This window comes from Vulpes vulpes, chromosome 3 (assembly GCF_048418805.1).
Source record: "Vulpes vulpes isolate BD-2025 chromosome 3, VulVul3, whole genome shotgun sequence".
NCBI lineage: Eukaryota > Metazoa > Chordata > Mammalia > Carnivora > Canidae > Vulpes > Vulpes vulpes.
In genome coordinates this window covers 140,014,905-140,028,957 of record NC_132782.1, presented here as the reverse complement: position 1 = coordinate 140,028,957, position 14,053 = coordinate 140,014,905, and the positions used below count along the sequence as shown (strand labels likewise).

General features: G+C 42.5%; 1 long non-coding RNA gene across 2 annotated transcripts in view; it reads right to left on the bottom strand.

The window, feature by feature from the left end:
• Nucleotides 1–11,584, bottom strand: part of LOC140598147 (uncharacterized) — a 55,168-nt gene extending 43,584 nt beyond the window's left edge. The window contains exons 1-3 of one of the 2 annotated variants that reach the window (XR_012000270.1): nucleotides 11,459–11,584; nucleotides 10,335–10,461; nucleotides 483–833 (exon numbers count right to left, since the gene is read on the bottom strand). This is a non-coding gene — a long non-coding RNA (uncharacterized lncRNA). Of the gene's footprint in view, nucleotides 1–482; nucleotides 834–10,334; nucleotides 10,462–11,458 lie in introns of those variants that run through there. The other variant, XR_012000271.1, reaches the window with a different exon arrangement.
• Between the last annotated feature and the right edge of the window lie 2,469 nt (nucleotides 11,585–14,053).

Here is a 14,053-nt window from a genome sequence, read left to right as displayed (position 1 = left end):
AAGGTGCTGCTGCATGCCCACTCTGCCCCTTGGTACACGTGGTGACGTCACGGTGGGCAGCAGCAGCAGCATTAACCTCTTCATCAAAATTCTAAACTATGTTTATGCAAACTATTTTACTATGGAAATACCCATTGTGAAGAAGAAGAAGAAATGAGGAGAAAGGTATTAGGCAAATCTCCACTTCTTCGCATCTCTGACTATGCTGTTTTGCCTCCCAGTTCTGTTTTGCTTTCATACAGAAATAGCCCAGGTTTCTTATATTTGAATTTTTCTCCATCTTGGATGGCTCCCCTTCAGGAATAAAATTTATTCCCTCAGCTTCTAGGAGGGCTGCCAGCTGAAAGTCCTCAGGTGACAGCCTCTTGCAGGGATTGCCTTGCTGCAGAGATCTCCCTGGACCAAGGTCGCACTCCTTTCCTAGGGTATCTTATATCCAAAGATTGATACTGGTGGGGAGGTATAAGGGCTCTAACCTTTCACCGGGACTCCGGACAACCCTGAATGGTCATCACATCTTCAGAATTTCCGGGAGGACTGACTGAGACATTGTGGAGACTGTGGCGTAGCTCACTTCCTCCCTCTGCCCAGTCCTGCTTCCTTCTCTCCTTTTCCACAAGGCAGTCACTTCCAAATCTCCTGCTTATTAATCTTCATCTTGGAGCCTGATACCCAGGGAACTCAGCCTGTGACATGCCCCGGGTTTCAATGCTCTCGCCACATGACAGCGTCTTCAGTCTGGGACAGTACATGGGCTGAAACTCCACGTCTGTGCATTCATTCGCTGTGAGACATTGAGAAGGTCACTTCACATCTCTAAGCCCCAGCTTCATCTGAAAAATGGAATTTGTCATCATGAATTAAATAAGAAAATACTCATAAAGCACTTAACAGACTGGCACATAGGAAGCTCTCAACATGTGAAAAATATTTGGGTTATTATTAAGGGAGACATCACACCACCTCTGAAATATTGAACAAAAGAGTCAATGGTGATGATCTAATCTGGCTTAATTTCACTGACAAAAAAAGGATTAAGTTATTTGCTCGAGAGGCATAGTTAGTTGGGACAGACTTGAAACTAAACTGCAGGTCTCTTGACTCCACCGCACCATGCTGACTTTATCTTTTAACCAAACATCTTGGTAATTTGTAAAAATGGTACTATGTAGCTGTAGTTTTATTTTGCTCGTTTATGTTTAAGAACAGTTGGATTCCAGAAGAAGTGACTATAATAATCCTTGGGTGATAATTATAAGAGACCATATAACTCAGTCAAAATTCGTAATTCAAATGAACTTTTGGAAGCATTTATTTATTTATTTATTTATTGGTTGTCTCTGTTCTTATCCCAATTATTTCAAAATGAAAAACTTGAAGACTTGGGCTAAAATATTCTCTGTATTTCTGAAGCTTCTCCAGGACGTGATTTAGATGTACTAAGAACTTACAGCTCTATTGACCATCCTGTTCTCATAAGATAATGGAAGCTCCTTTCTGCTCCTCAGACATAAATTATGCCTTATTTTTTTTTTACCCTAAAAACAATTAAGGCTAAGAAAAATCAGTTTTAAGGAGAGAATTACTAAAGACAAAAACTACTGTGCCCCATGTGGATTTTAAATCATGCAAGTGACCATCACACTCAATCCACAGATTATTTGAGTCACGGTTACGACACTGTGTTTAATTTTTTTGCTTCACTTTGTTTAGCCAACAACTCAACTGATCAAAGATATTTATGTAGCATCTACTGTAGACTTAGCAGCATCTAGCCTTCTTTATTTCTCTGAAGAGTGAAACAAACCTGTTCCATTAAAATTTGAGATCTCAATCTCATCTGTGTACACGAGCCATTTCAAGTGTATGTTGAAGCAGCAATCCTCACCGCATTGGCTATGTGGAGACGTGAAGAACCCGCATTTCGTCAGAACATCCATCTCTCCGTTAACACTCACTCAAAGAGCATATCTTGATACATAACAATAATTGCAGATAAAATTGATAAGGCACTTACTGAAAGTGACCAAGCATTTAATAGATGCTCTAATACTTAAGACTCATGTTACGTATTACAGAGCATGTGTTCTCTAAATATGTGTAAGCTTTAGAATTCAACTAACAGTAAATATGATTCACTTCAAAATGGTGTCACAGGTGAGTGGCATTTGGATGCTTTCATTTCTGAACACAGAGCAAGATATATTGACCCTATTACAAAGGAAAAATATCAATAAAACAGCAGGTCTCTGATAAACAGATATAATTACCAGAAGGATCTGCCTATTTACACATCAGGACCGCTGTCTTCATGTATCTTATCCTGTTACATAATTATCAAATAAAACAGTAATTCCAGAATAAGTAATAGCAGTCACACAGAGTACTGCATGGTTAGACATTTTCCTCTTGGTTGGAAGACATTAGAGTATAATATCTAACAAAGAATTTCTCTGAATATCTAAGCAGTGAACTAATAACCAGAGCGGTGTCTGAAAACCAGTCCGCAGCCAGTCGAGAGGGCCTTGCTCTCGTGATCTTGCATGCTTCACAGTTCCACGAAAAAAACCCAGAACTGTCAGTCGAAAGACAGTTTTAAGAGGGTGTTTTTGCTCTAATCTTTTGGTTTGGGGAGGCTTCCTTTATAAAATCCAAAGTCCTTAAGAGAGTGAATTTGGCACTGCGCCAAAGGCTTCTCTGGCTTCTCAGGCAAGGATCCGGGTGTTCTTTTTCTTCCAGCGCTGTGATGGGCACACTAGGAGCAGCTCCTTGCTGAGCCCTGGGGCTCCTGCAGATGAGGACAGCAGGGGACCAGGCAGATGGCCAAGACGACAGTGAGGAGAGCAGAGCCCACAGCCGGCTGCGGTGGACAGTCTGCCGCAGAGGGCAGGCAGACGCAGGGGTCAGCTCAGGGGTCAGCTCTGAGCCCCCGGGGTGCTCCCAGAGGCCTTCCTTCCGGTGAGGCTCTAGCCCTCAGCTCACCTGGGCTTCTGCCGAGTGGGACTGGGACGTGGGGGGAAGAACTTCATTGACCTGCCTGGTTTTGAGCCACAACTTTGCATCATAATAAGGTTGGTAAATAAAGGCTCTTGAAGTAGCAGGACAGGTGTGTGGAAACCTTTGGATTGATGGATCGACTCTTACTAGCTGCCATTCGGAAGGTACCCCCCTTCTCTCCCTGACTGGGATTTTAGGGTTTCTCCCCAAGCCCGCTTGCTTGCTTGCTTGCTTGCTTTTTCTCTTTTCCTCCTCCTCCCCTTCCTCCTCCTCTTCCTTCTTCTTTCTTTCTTTCTTTCTTTCTTCTTTCTTCTTCTTCTTCTTCTTCTTCTTCTTCTTCTTCTTCTTCTTCTTCTTCTTTTTCTCCTTTCTCCTCTCTCCTCTCTCCTCCCTCCTCCCTCCTCCCTCCTCCCTCCTCCTCCTCCTCCTCCTCTTCTTCTTCTTCTTCTTCTTCTTCTTCTTCTTCTTCTCCTTCTCCTTATCCTTCTTCTTCCTCTCCTCCTCCTCCTCCTTATCCTTCTCCTCCTCCTTCTTTTAACTTTTTTTTTTATCCTTTAGGATTAGTGCCACTGTCCTTCAGGCTGAGCAAAATGGATCGTTTCAGTGTCACTCCCCAGTCAGTCAATTCCCATCAGGATCTGGAGGTGCCGAGGAGGCGGGCCGTCAGCCGGGACTCACTTTGCAGCACATAATGCCCAGGTCCTGCGAGGAAGGAGTGGGAAGGAGCAGGAAATTGGACTTAAGTCGCCTCCAGATCAACACAGAGTTCAATCCTGGTTGGTGTTTGTTTATAAAATAACTCTCCAACTCATTCACACTCTGTTTCCCGGTTAACCTCTGGGACACATGGCGCGCAGCCTACCAAGGAGATTTTCTGGGGTTGTTCGTGAAAGTGCTGAGTTCAACACCAACAGAAAGGAATTTGGGGTCAGAATGACTATTTTAAACTGAGGCCTTTGGGATTTAGAAAAGATGTTTCTGATATGCTAAACCAGCTGGAAGAGCCTCTGAGACCTCCAATGCAAGCGAGGGTTTCCTTCGTGTGTGTGACAGGTGAGGACAACCAGGTCTGGGAGGCGGGCCGACTGCCTCCTGCGCCTTCAGAATCTGAGCTAACTCCTTGCAGTCCCTGAGCACAGAAGTACCGAAAGGGAGAGCAAATCCCTGCACACTCCAGACCACTCCCACGGTGAAGTTGCACTTGGTGGGGGGATCCCCTGTCTCTCCCTGCTCCAGCTGAGGCGGTTTCAGTCTTCACCAGATAAAAAGAGACATTCAAGGTCATTAGCCCAATTTTTCTCTGTGAGGGTGGAGCTGGGATTGGCTACAGAGCTATTCTGATGACCCAGAAATTACATGTACTCATTTCTTTCTTTTTAGATAAAAGCATTTCTATTCCAGTTTTTCTATGGCTCCTTTTCAAGAGAAGAGGGGGGGAAAAAGTCCCACATCTTTGCTAGCAGACTCTCCTTTTTCTGTGTGCAGTCTTTTATAATCTATCTTGATTCTCCGCCAATACCATACTTTTTTTTTTTGTACTTTATGTCTTTTAATCACCTAAGGAATCTGACTCAGTGTCCTTCCCTCTGGATCACAGGCGACTCTTCCTTTATCTGTATCTCCCAGGAGGAGAGGGAGAGGCTACAAACCTTTTTTTCCTATGTTGGCTCCTGCCCTGACAATATAACTTCCTTCTCTCTTAGCCCTTTTTGGGACTGCTGTTCCATCCTGAGCTTGACTGTAAGGCATTATTTTTATGTAACAACAGGAAACTCTCTTAAGAACTTATTATTAAAACAAGTGAAGAAGCTCTCATATATATGTGTACACAAATGTGTGTGTGAATAGATATAACTACATAAATGTATATCATAGAAGATATGGAAAACCTTTTCATTTTAGGTTTTCTTTTTTTAAGAGCCAAAATTAAAAAAAAATATGTACGAGCATTCACTAGATCCTTTTTAATAGTTTTTCTTTGCGGGAGGGATAAGCAATTATGTGATCAAATATTTTCTGCTTGGGTCATAGCACACTGAGAGCCATGTTCATAAACACCCACACTTTATAGGTTTTGGTATGATAGAAGTAAAATAGAGAGAGTTATAATGGAAAATGAATTAACAATCACTAACACACGATGAAAGCCATTCAACCATGAAAAACGTCAAAGGAAGGTCTAGGACCAAACCTAGTCCCATTTTAGCCCTTGATTATGGTTTGACTATAAGCTTCAGGTTTGTGGGCAGATTTCTTTTGGGACAGAAACTTTTTCTACTCAAGTACCAATATTTTTTTCTTAAAAAATAATTTCTCTGTTTCCCCCACATTCAAACACATTCAGTTTTGACAAATGCCTGAAGGTTTATATAAGATAATGAATTTGACAAGTCCTAGTCTCCTTTAAGTTGGCATTTGTAGCTTCTCTGACAGTGCCAGGTACTGGCTTATGTTGGAATGTTATGCTGCTTTTAATTTTCTAAAAAATACATTAAGTGGGATCCCTGGGTGGCGCAGCGGTTTGGCGCCTGCCTTTGGCCCAGGGCGCGATCCTGGAGACCCGGGATCGAATCCCACATCAGGCTCCCGGTGCATGGAGCCTGCTTCTCCCTCTGCCTGTGTCTCTGCCTCTCTCTCTCTCTCTCTCTCTCTCTCTCTCTCTCCCTCTCTGTGACTATCATAAATAAATAAAAATTTTAAAAAAATACATTAAGTGATGAGAGATGCACAGTTTGAAATAGCCACCACAATAAAAATATAACTTCCTTCTTACATTGGCTGGTTACTCCTATGATGTATACACTCACCCATGAATCTCAGTATGTGAAATTTCAGATGTAGAAATTAAAAACACAGCCCTAACTTCCCCTTGCTTCTAAGTATCAGTATCTATCCTGATTCTGAAAATATTTGTGTTAATACTTTCTTACTTTCCTCTCAGCACATTTTAAGCATTTATGGCACCAGCAGTGACAAAAGAAAGGAAGATGTATTCTGAACAAGACCAAGAAAAACGAAGGGTGAAGGAGAAGAAGCAGTGCTCTTTCATTGCATGATACAAGAGAATAAGCACCACATTGCTAAAACCTGCTGTATCACATGCACACACACAAAATCTCCATATTAGGGCACAGACTTAATATTTCTGAAACCACAAAAGTTCTCAATTTCGTAAACTATATCACATAGGAAGATGCTCGTAACAATCATGAGAAGATGGAATTGCAGAGGTTTTCATGTTCTAAGATTCTTCGAACTTTGTCAGATTCCTGCATAAAAGTTCTGTCTCCAGTGGCTTCTCATTTATTCATTCATTTATGTTATAAATTAATTACTGATTGCAGTGTATGTGTTAGCACTATGCTATATACTAGAGATTTGATGCAGACAGAATTCCCGCCTTTAAGGAACTTACAGAGTGGTCGAGGAGATGTATGGTCAAATAGTCCTATGTAAAATTACAACCTGACCAAGTGTTCTGGTGGAAAGGAGCATGGTTCTCGTATGCTTAATCTAGACTAAAAATAATGAGGTGGTAGGGTGACAAAGGATTCTTTGAAGAAATCAGAGTTGGAGGTGTAATCTAAAGAATGGGTAGAGGTAAAAAGAGAGAGTGACTAGCTGTCCAGAAAGAGGACATGAGGGTCACCTGGGTGGTTCAGACGGTTAAGCATCTGCCTTTGGCTCAGGTCATGATCTTGGAGTCCTGGGATCGAGCCCCATGTGGGGCTCCCTGCTTGGCAGGGGAGCCTGCTTCTCCCTCTACTCCTCACCCCACTCATGCTCGCTCTTGCTCTCTCTATCAAATAAGTAAAATGTTTTAAAAAAAGAAAGGAAGAAAGAGGAGATGATGTAGGCAGTGGCCCTTCAGTGAGAGGAAGCGTAGTGCGTACATGCGTGGAACTTAAGGAGGCCCACCATGCTGGGACACATAGAAGGTGCAGGGATTTACTGATAACAGCTGAAGCTTGAGAGTTAAGCAAGAAACTACTTGCATATCAACAAAGTCACTAGTAGCGGGTGGCCAGAGAAGGACAGCATTATTATAGGACTAAAATAACAGTAGCAGAGACTGAGAAGAGGGACCAGATGAAGGATATGGAGGAAGCAAATGTGGCCAAAGCTGTTGGGAGGGGGAGAGGGAAGAACCATGGAAGATTCTCGGGTTCCAGGTATGAGTGATTCAGATGCTCAGAAGACGGTTAAATACAGATTATATGTGAGAAAGCCAATTCGGAAGGTTACAGTGATGAGTTCAGTTCTGGACATGTTGTGTTTAAAGATGGTCAGCAGGCTTTATGATAATGATTCTAAGCATCTGGATAGATTGTGCAGCAAATACACATTTGGGAATTTAACATGTAAGTGGTATTTGAAAGCTTGAGGAATGGATGAGATTTTTAGTGAGAGGATGTCCAATAACAGTAGTGTGCTAAGGATGGAATCCTGATGAATGCCAGCATTTAAGAAGCAGGTAAAGAAACAAAAACCTCTGAGGAGACAGGAACAGTCTGGGTCTAAGAGGGAAACAGGCGGGGGAGAGTGGCGATGAAAGCCACGGCAGTGAGACAACAGTGTCAAACGCAGCAGAGTTATCCTTTAAGATCTGGGAATTAGGGGCTTTGGTAATTAGGAGGTCACTACTGTTTGCAGTGAAAGAGGAGAGTGATAGAGACAGAAGTCAGATGACCCAGGACCAGGAAGTGAATGGGAGGTGGAAAGGCAGAGGAGTTTGGGGATGTGAAGGTAGGAGTGTGGGATGGGGATCGAAGGGGTATGTTATTGTTAAAGATGGGAGTTTTGTGTGCTTGTGTGGGGAAGGATCCAGGGGAAATTGCAAGGTTGAAGTTGCAGTAGAGCGAGGCGCTAAGCAGGAGAGGCATGGCCCTGGAAGGCGACAAAAGGGACAGGCTTGAGGACTCAAGGAATGAATTGCCCCTGAGTAGGGGTTAGGGCACCTTTACTTTGGGAACAGAGGAAAGAAGTTAGATATACAGGGATGATTGCTGGTTTGCTTACTCCTTTTCCCCGGTGGTTTCTTCCACCAGGCAGGATTTTCTGCTAGAAAGGACATGTGGACTCAATAATATTCTTTAATACAACAGATTCCAGGGAGGAAGGCGTGGCAATGTGGTGTCGTTGAAAGAACATAGTCTTGGAGTACACAGTTCACATCCGAGATCCCTCGTTTCCTGCCTTTGTGACCATGAGCACGCACACTCATGGGCATGCATCTATGCACACGTGCACGCACACACACACACACACACACACACACATTTTGAATTTCGCAGAGCCTTTGCATCCTGGGTGATTATCTTGTAGGGTAATGATGCCCTTCTCACAATTTTGTAGTTTGGGTTAATCGAGATAGTGTAAATGTGTGTTATGTCAGCCACCATCCAGTCAGGAAAACAGACACCACTCGGGATATTTCAAACAGAAAGGAACTAAAACATGGAACTGGTGACACAGGTGCTGGGATAGCTGAGGGGCCCATGCAGGAACGGCGAGGCAGCCTAGAGATTAGACGATGCGGTCACAACCACCTTTTTTTCCTGGAAAGACAAAGGGTCGCAGGGGCTTTCCTGGAGCTTTGGGTTGAGGGTAACTTGGCAAAAAGCAGAACCAGGCAGGCACATACTGCCCAGCAGTATCTGATCCCCTGAGGAGAAGCTGTCTGATGGGACCTGAAAGAGCAGAGGAGGCTCAGATGCTTCCAGAAATGCCAAGGGAAGGACACCAGCCCTCTAGCAGTGCCTTTCACTGGCCAAACCCAATTGGAAGCCAGAGGCAATGGAAGCCTTGGATGTGCAGCTTCCTGTGAAACAGCAGAGCAGCAGGGAGTCAGGGCAAGGGCCTGAGAGCATCCTACTCAAATGGCAAATCACAGACATGCTAATTTATCTAACAACCTAACCGGGGCAGAGTCAGCACTTAATAAATGTTCTATCAATCTGCTTTAATGAACAGAGCGGGCACTGGTTGGTTGAAAGGCAAGATAATATGAAAAGTCAAAGAATCTGGTTTAGAGTAGCTGCCTAGGACAATTGAGTCGCCTCTCACCCCTGTTTATGAAACAGCTGAGATGGTTCTGGTCCTTGAAATATTTGCAAGCCTTATTTCATCCTAATGTGGAAAATCTATTTTGGGGGAAACTTTCTGAGGACTTGAGGAATATTTTAATTATCTCTTCAATTTGATGAAAACCGCTGGCTTTGCCCAGCTCCTCACGGTTTATGGTGAGGAAGTAGATGCCTGCTATGCCACTCCTGGGCTCCAGTCCCTCATGGCTATTCATATAATATCATTGCTACCAGTGCAACAGGATGTGCTGCTTGGAGGATCTTGTCTTTGAAGTGAAATGAAACCCTAAAGCTTTCATTTGCCTAATGAAAACCTCAGCCAGAAATTTTCCCCTTTTCTGATCACATATGGAGTCTTCTAAGCTCGCTCTGGCTTGGGACACCAGATGCTGGTCCTGCACGTGGCATTCTCATCCAAATTTGGAGCAGGTGCCAATTATCAGAACAGGAAACAGATATTCAATCCAAAGAAAATTCCATTCCACCCCCCTGCCTTGGTTATATAAGGAGGGAAGTTCAGGGCTAAATTATAAAAGGATCCCTATTAACTTACTGCCTTAAGTACCAATCTGGGTAGGTTTTTCTCTACTCCTTGGGCTACGACTTCTTGGGAACTTGGGCACCAACATTCAGATCTTACATAAGAAAGCTTTATAAATATGAATATGATTTTCCCTAAATCTAAAGATGGTTTTCGTAAAAAAAAAAAAAAAAAAAAAAAGACCATCCTAATAGCCAGCATTGGATGAAGAAAAATATTCCAAGTAGATCTGAGAAAATGGGCACCAACACAGATGTTTCTGTGAGGAGCCTCTGCCCTTCCTCCCTTTTCCAAATATACAGCACTGAGTGGTGGCTGGCGGGGTCACGAGCAGAGGAAGTTCTCAGATGCCAGCGCCAAGCAATAATCTTCAAGTGGATGCCAGGCCGACAGGGATGTGGTGTTAGTTACAAGGAAGTCAGGAGGCCAGGACTGAGAGTCAAGGAGAGTTAAAAACAAAATCAGTACGAGGGGAAGGGTCACAGAGGGAAGCAAAGATGAGAGCCAGAAGGAAAACATCTGTAGGCACTGTGAGAGCTAAGAGGGAGGGGAAGTGGCTGGAGCACATTTTTGCCTTCCCTCTGTTGCATGTGGCATGGTTTTGATAGTCTCCCGTTTTTCTTAGAGTATTCACAACTCAAGACTACTGATGGGCGGATATGAGTTACTCTTTCTAAATGGAGGGTCACTGAACAAATGTTAACACTCACCTACTCCTCCAGGCCTCTCTCCTTGCTGCTTTGACCAGGCACCCAGCCCCACCAGCGAGCTCCGCGGCTGCTTGGGCCTCCTGTGCTGGAACTATGAGGTGGAGCTAGCCACATCTTGCTGTGTTACCTGAAGATAGCAGAGGCTGTTATTTATTTGTTTTTTATTTCGCTCAGTAGGATTTGTGTTTGCTTACAGTTGAGAAGAATCCAGAGAGGCAAGCAGAGGGGGTGTTTTGTTGTGGTGGGTTTTTTAACGTACACTCCTCATCTCATAGCACTTTGCCAATGCGAGCCCTCTCTTACCACTTGATTTTAGTTATTCTATTCCCCCCCCCTCCATCTCCTATCCCCCTCTTTATCCCCCTCCCTTCCTGTCTCACACTAATACACTTGACTTTGGTCTTCTGATATGAATGTATCCTTCTAAAGATATTAGAGTATTTTATTTTACTTTATTTTTTGATATCAGAGTATTTTAAAATATAAATCATGTTGTGCTGTAAATTTCTTTCTGTTTCTTCCCTTTTTTCACTCTATACTATATTTGTAAGGTCTGTGCATTTTGCCACAGGTACATTTTTGTGTTTATTTTTAGCTGTGACATCATAATCTACAGTATTCATCTATCAAATTTTAGTTATCCATTCCTGTATCTCTTCCCGTATTCTTAGGCTGCCTTGCCTCAGAGTCTCTTCTGTAAAAACTGCCATGAACAATCTCACACAGGCTCCCTTTGGGATCAATGTGAGAAATCCTCTGGGATATATACCGAAGCTAAGGATGGCTGGGATGTTGGCTCTGCACACACATTATTCCCCTCACTACTATCAGATTGTAAAGCAAATATTTTGCAATTCTCCTGGCCATCTGGTTTCCATTTGACCTCTAAACTATACAAAAATCTCAAATCAATACTCCTTAGCCTCATCTCTCATTGTTCCAAAATTTCCTGTGTAAATTTGTTTCTTCCCACCTGTCATCTTTAGTAGAACCACATTATGGCCTGCAGACATTCTGCTGCATCAAAAATAAGTCTGGGCCTACTTTTGAAACGTTTGAGTTAGCTTTATTAGAATTGATATGGATTGAGATACCACAATATGATTTTTAAAGCTATTACTAACCTGATCGTTAAACACTTGAATTAGCAGCATTTCAAGCTATACCAACGGTCCCCGGTGAAACGTACTCCATGCTGGGGATGAAGAATTCATGTAGGTAAAGAATTCAAGTTCATTTCAAAGTCCTCCAATTCTGCATGAAACCCTGCATTGGTTCTTAGAGCACGAACAGTCACAACTCGTTCAGAAGATCAAACGATGTCATTTCACTAACATAGGAAAGGAGCAAAGCCATGAAATACGATTCTTTCCCCAGTGGTTTTGGTGTAAAACTTCTGAAACTCTTCCCCTTTAATACTCATCAACACTTGACATTGTTTGATGACAAGTATAAATCTTCTACCTAAGTAGGTAGTCTCTGCTACACAGTGACACCCCCCTCTCCTGGTTTTCTTCTCACCTCCTCAGCCATCTTTGCTAGTTTCACCTATTGGCCTCTTGGGCCCCCTTTTATCCCCCACAACCTCTCCTTGGGCTGAATAATGTGACCTCCTTAGAGAGAGTTTTCCTACTCAACCAATATAGAGTAGCCATAAACTCCCCTCTCTCCCTCTGCCTCCCCTTAATATATGTCTATATAACATATTATGGCACCCTCCCCCACAGAATACGTATTTCACAAAACCAGGATCCTCATTCACCTTGCCAACCTCTGTATCTCCTGTGCCAAGCATAACACCGTTGTTGACTGGATGAGTAAATAATGGTCCAGGGAATTCTAGTGATATGTATAATAAATCAAGGCAAGGTCTTGATAATATGACCAGAGAAAGGGTAATGCCCGAATCCCACCACAGACTTTAACCATTTCATCTCACGATGGACTCAAGAGAAGAATTTGTGAAGATGGCAAAGGCATGGAAACCACACAATCACTTTGTTGTCATCTGGGCTTGTGGCCAACCCTGGTGCAAAGTTCTACTATCAAATCCTTAGGATACTCCATTAAACACTAACCTAAATTTTGCATATTTGCCTATTCGAGTTGGCATTATGGAATCTTAGAAGACTGAGAAGAAGAGAGGATTGACGTTTAAGATGCAAGGGGGAAAGGTACAAGATGGCTAGGACCACTGTCTCATGCTTTAGGCTCTATAAGGCAAGGGCAAAGAAGAACAAGCCACATCCTGTGAGCCCTTTCAATAAATTCTAAACTCACTCATGAGTAACTGTGGCCCCACATGTCCTGGAATCAGACCAGTCAGGTTATTTCTATCCTTCTTGAGGAGTTAGAAGAAGAGGGGTATAGAGTAGGTGACCAAAGGAGCCTCTTCCTCACGGACTTTCACTTAGTCTCCAACCTTCACCCATTCTGATCATTGTCCACTCTCCAGTTGTCACTTTGAGCCTTTGAGGAGAAAAAGGAGAGACAATTTTTGAAGCACTCTACAGTATTCAAAGTATGTTTACTACAAAATTATCTTCTTAGAATATTACTACAACTTTGTGAGGTAGGCAAGACAAATACCATCATGCTCATCACCAGAATTAAGAAACTTTCGGTCTCATGCTCAGGAAGCTTTGCCGCAGCTCTTGGCCACATGCAGTAAAGTTCTGTCTCCTTTCTTTCTCATTACATCCCATATATGTCAGGTGGGCAGGTTACTAGACTCTGTACAAATAAGGATTTTGTTCTTGATATAATATCAGTTTCTATGGTGGATCTTATGAATTACCCGAGGCTTGGTTATTTTGGCTTAGCAGCAGATAGATCTTCTGAAAAGCCCCAAAGCACGTTCTATCCATTTCTACCACCTTCCTGCCTCATCCCTGATGAGAAACAATTGAGAAGGTTTAGGAAAACATAAAAAGCAAAATATACTTGTCTGCTGGAGAATAGAGGAAAACATGTAGGAGTTTATAGTCTATGGTTGGAAATTTTAAGCTTTCCGTTTTCTTATGTTTATGCAGATAAGATGAAAGATCATTTGGAAATCTTGTCTGCAATTTGCTTCAGAAAATTTCAGCTTCCTTAAAGTAACCAAAGCAACTCTTTGTTCTGTGAGAAGGAAATACAATATTTACAATTCTGCAGACGGAGATCTTTAAAACACAGGAATCTTGTCTCCTTAGCTTCATATTAAATACCTATAGTTAGATGTGCTTAAGTCGCCTAATTTCAGTCAAGCTTTGCATTTGTGCTAATCCATACCATGTTTCTTGGCTCAAGCTGAAGCTAAAGCAACAGGGAATGTTCTTTATCCCTGAAGGATATTACTGTGTGAGACTCCCCATAAAAGTTAAATTTATTTAATACTTGTAGCAAGTCAACACTTTTATGATTAATATGGCTATTGACCACAATCTATTTATATACTATTTCAAGTTTGTGTTTGAAGATCTCAATAAATCATCTAATTTCACTGAGTTTGGGGCCCTGACTAAGAAACTTCGGTCCAGTTTATTGAGCCACACACAACAGGTTTGCCATAAATAATAATGTCTTATTTATGGCTTTCCCCACTCCACTTAATAAAACATAAAGACAAATGATGGAATAAACGTGGAATAATAATAGTAAAAGTTGAGTAAATTCTTACTATCCAACTAAAATAGCTGTACAGATTTACTATGTTTTAAACTGGTGTACTGGTGTGT